Below are 4,594 nucleotides of genomic sequence, written 5' to 3'. Positions count from 1 at the left end.
AATACAACTTTGTTTGCGGAAATTATAATGATGTTCGAAGTCGCCAGTTTTTCCACGACAAACGACTTTCAACAACTTATTATATGCATAATTGTTGCAACTGATTGCCGGGAATTATATATATATATATATATATATATACAGAGTACGCGAAAGAACTAGCCCCCCTTCTAACAGCCGTGTACCGCAAGTCTCTAGAGGAACGGAGGGTTCCAAATGATTGGAAAAGAGCACAGATAGTCCCAGTCTTCAAGAAGGGTCGTCGAGCAGATGCGCAAAACTATAGACCTATATCTCTTACGTCGATCTCTTGTAGAATTTTAGAACATGTTTTTTGCTCGCGTATCATGTCATTTCTGGAAACCCAGAATCTACTATGTAGGAATCAACATGGATTCCGGAAACAGCGATCGTGTGAGACCCAACTCGCCTTATTTGTTCATGACACCCAGAAAATATTAGATACAGGCTCCCAGGTAGATGCTATTTTTCTTGACTTCCGGAAGGCGTTCGATACAGTTCCGCACTGTCGCCTGATAAAGTAAGAGCCTACGGAATATCAGACCAGCTGTGTGGCTGGATTGAAGAGTTTTTAGCAAACAGAACACAGCATGTTGTTATCAATGGAGAGACGTCTACAGACGTTAAAGTAACCTCTGGCGTGCCACAGGGGAGTGTTATGGGATCATTGCTTTTCACAATATATATAAATGACTTAGTAGATAGTGTCGGAAGTTCCATGCGGCTTTTCGCGGATGATGCTGTAGTATACAGAGAAGTTGCTGCATTAGAAAATTGTAGCGAAATACAGGAAGATCTGCAGCGGATAGGCACTTGGTGCAGGGAGTGGCAACTGACCCTTAACATAGACAAATGTAATGTATTGCGAATACATAGAAAGAAGGATCCTTTATTGTATGATTATATGATAGCGGAACAAACACTGGTAGCAGTTACTTCTGTAAAATATCTGGGAGTATGCGTACGGAACGATTTGAAGTGGAATGATCATATAAAACTAATTGTTGGTAAGGCGGGTACCAGGTTGAGATTCATTGGGAGAGTGCTTAGAAAATGTAGTCCATCAACAAAGGAGGTGGCTTACAAAACACTCGTTCGACCTATACTTGAGTATTGCTCATCAGTGTGGGATCCGTACCAGGTCGGGTTGACGGAGGAGATAGAGAAGATCCAAAGAAGAGCGGCGCGTTTCGTCACTGGGTTATTTTGTAACCGTGATAGCGTTACGGAGATGTTTAATAAACTCAAGTGGCAGACTCTGCAAGAGAGGCGCTCTGCATCGCGGTGTAGCTTGCTCGCCAGGTTTCGAGAGGGTGCGTTTCTGGATGAGGTATCGAATATATTACTTCCCCCTACTTATACTTCCCGAGGAGATCACGAATGTAAAATTAGAGAGATTAGAGCGCGCACGGAGGCTTTCAGACAGTCGTTCTTCCCGCGAACCATACGCGACTGGAACAGGAAAGGGAGGTAATGACAGTGGCACGTAAAGTGCCCTCCGCCACACACCGTTGGGTGGCTTGCGGAGTATCAATGTAGATTATATATATATATTATATACACATTTGAATTACAAAAAACAAATACTAAAAAAAGTTGCATGGCCCGAGATTCGATCCGGCGACTTTCGGATTACAAACCCGAGTGTTTACCGCTGCGCCACAACGCAGTAGAAAATTATTAATCGTAGAGAGTATTTCACCGCAACGGTTTCTTTTTAAATGTCGGTTTTCGCGACAACGGCTGAGAAGTGCATCTTGGTGCTTTGCCACATTACACCTCTGGCCATGAGCTTTTATTATGCGCAGTATGAATCGAATCTGAATTTCACAATTGGCGGCCTCCCCTTGTTAAATTGCTTTACGGTAAAGTGACAAGGCGCGAAACTAGAAGGAATTAAGAGTCAAAGTTTTATGGATTCTGTGTTTGAAGAAAACAGCTAAGAATTTTACTGTGGCTTCCGACGAAAGAGTATTCTGTAGTTCTTGCAATACCTCCCTTAAAACTTGCGTTACAACATCTGAGTACAATGTGATACAATCAAGTCGATTTTGGTATGTTACAAAGGAACATAAATGAAATAATGGGCTGTTGATGAGCTGTAGTTTACTTCGGCGTACATCCTACTACAATCTATCATTTATTCGGTCGTGATGTGATATTGCAATTATAGAAAAAGATCATTACAATAATTCAATTAAAACAGTCTTGGTTGCAACTTATTCTTTTAACAACAACGCTTTTCGCCTTCATGGGGAATCTTCAGTTTATGTATAAGGATAACAAAATAAGCAAAAATATAATTAGATATTGTTTGATATTTTACATCCAACAATTGTCAAAACTAAACTTCCGATGTGTGTCACGGGCAAATTTTGCAATGTGTGTTTTATAAGTTTTGACTTACGGCACGGAGACATGGAGTATTAATATGGAAGCCATTCAAAACTCGTTAGTTTAGCAAGCCACGGAGGTGACATCAGGGAGTGGAAGACGAAATTATGAGTATGATGAACATGGAATTTCAGAGGGAGGATAGTGGTAAATGGGAAAGGAAGAACTTCCATGTGTTGCAGACGATAACAAATCACCGGGACGCTGACCTAATGAAAGGTCAGCAGAACACATGCTCTTCAGAACGAGCAGTCTGGAGGATGAGCGGGGATTCAAACGGGTTTTGATGCATCTTGTCATGTAATTGGGATATTTTCTTGCTTAGTATGATATACTCCGGTATACAAACCAAATAATCATTCCGAGTTTAATTTATATTTGACTACCACTCAGTACCTAAGTTACAATATAACATACGAGGGCGTGCGGAAGAATAGTGGCTCAATTTATGTGAAAACTCAATGCTTGTTAAAACAAACAATATCAACTTTTACATCTTCATTTTTCGTGCCTACATATTTATTTCTCAACACAGTCACCCTACCGACTAACATATTTCTCCCAGCGAGAAACCAGTTGTTAACACCGTCAATATACAATGTCTTACTCTGTTGACGCTGCTAGAACAACACCACAGCTTTCACCACTTCAACGCTATCAAAGTTACTTCCTCAAAGGTGTTCTTTACGCTTTGAAAACAGATGAAAATCGGATAGGGCCAAGTTGGGACTGTATGAAGGATGATCGATGACAATAATCCCAGGACGTCGGTTTGTTGCATATGTTGCAGCGATGGTGTGTAATCTCTTAATCGTATGCCGAAGGAGAGAGTGCTCTATGTGTGGGCAAAGTCTTAGATTTCGAAACACTGTGACAGCACGCTGTTTTCCAAGCACCGCCACAGTTAACGTTACACACTGCTGCGTTACACTCTACAATTCGGAGCATCCTAGCGGCAAATGGCTGCAAATATGTAGACACGAAGAATAAAGATTTCGGATGTTATGGTTGTTTTATTTAAAAAGCTTTAAGAGTTTTCACATAAATTCGGAGGCATTTTTCAGCTCGCTGTCGCGGAACTATTCCTCGGTGCTAATATGGCGTTTACAGTTAACATACATTCGCTTCTCATTGCGTTGGTAGTGGAAATTGTGACTGTACTTAAGTCTCATAAATGTCAAATTTCTGAGGCACAATGACATTTACTTAAGAACACGCATTATCCCTCAAAAAATTATTAAAACCGTCTGCTCTTACATTCAGAATTTAGCTGCAGGTTTTTTCCGTCATGTAATACAACGTGAAAACTTTCAGCTCTGGTTGCACCAGTCTCAGAATGTAAGATATCTTAATAAAATCGCGGCTTGATATGCGTAATGAGAGGCACAAATGATGACAAAATTAACTCCCCTGCTTTGCAATCACTGGGCAAATAAACAGTTTTTAAGTTAATACAAGTTCGAGAAATCAGTTCAAAATATTTGTTGAAGAATTACCAGCTTCGCTATTAGCAGCACAGACTATTCCCTGCCTCCAGTAAATCACTACTAACCTTATTCACTATTTCAATATCACCGAGACACTGATATGTTGACGCTTCTTAGAAAACTGTTCGGTTAAATTTTGCTTAAGGAAAATATAAGATGAATGAATCCAGAAACAAAAATCCTTAAAATTCAAGTTTGCACCTTCGGAAATTTCATTTCTTTCACGCATCGTCAGACTGTCTCTTTGTGCACTTCGACAACGGCTGGAATTTGTTTTGCCGAAATCTCACTGGAAGATATTGCACGGCTGGATTATTCATTTCACTGCGAAAATCAGGAAATGCACGAGTGAAAAACAATTTTTTCGGCTCACGAATGTTTTAATTTCCTTAGGATACAGGCGACTGTGTAGCAACCTCTATGACCTGGAGTTTCTGACAATATAATCAAAGAAACTCCGTGATTTAACGTTCGACGTATGGTCAACTAAGCCCATTGCCAATCTGTTTCAAATTATACTTCTTACCTTGTGCTATCCGGTGTTGCCTTAACCTTATTCCAAACCAAAGCCTGTTTTAATCTACCGTTTTATCGTTGTAGCACATTTAAATTCTATTCCTAGACAATACGTAAGCTGAGTAAAGTGATGCGTCCTTTCCCAAACTGATTCTGCCAGGTTTTGGAACGCTACA

Source organism: Schistocerca americana, chromosome X, assembly GCF_021461395.2.
Source record: "Schistocerca americana isolate TAMUIC-IGC-003095 chromosome X, iqSchAmer2.1, whole genome shotgun sequence".
In the NCBI taxonomy this organism is placed as follows: domain Eukaryota; kingdom Metazoa; phylum Arthropoda; class Insecta; order Orthoptera; family Acrididae; genus Schistocerca; species Schistocerca americana.
The sequence above is the reverse complement of the archived record's forward strand: the minus strand, read 5'-3'. Positions refer to the sequence as shown.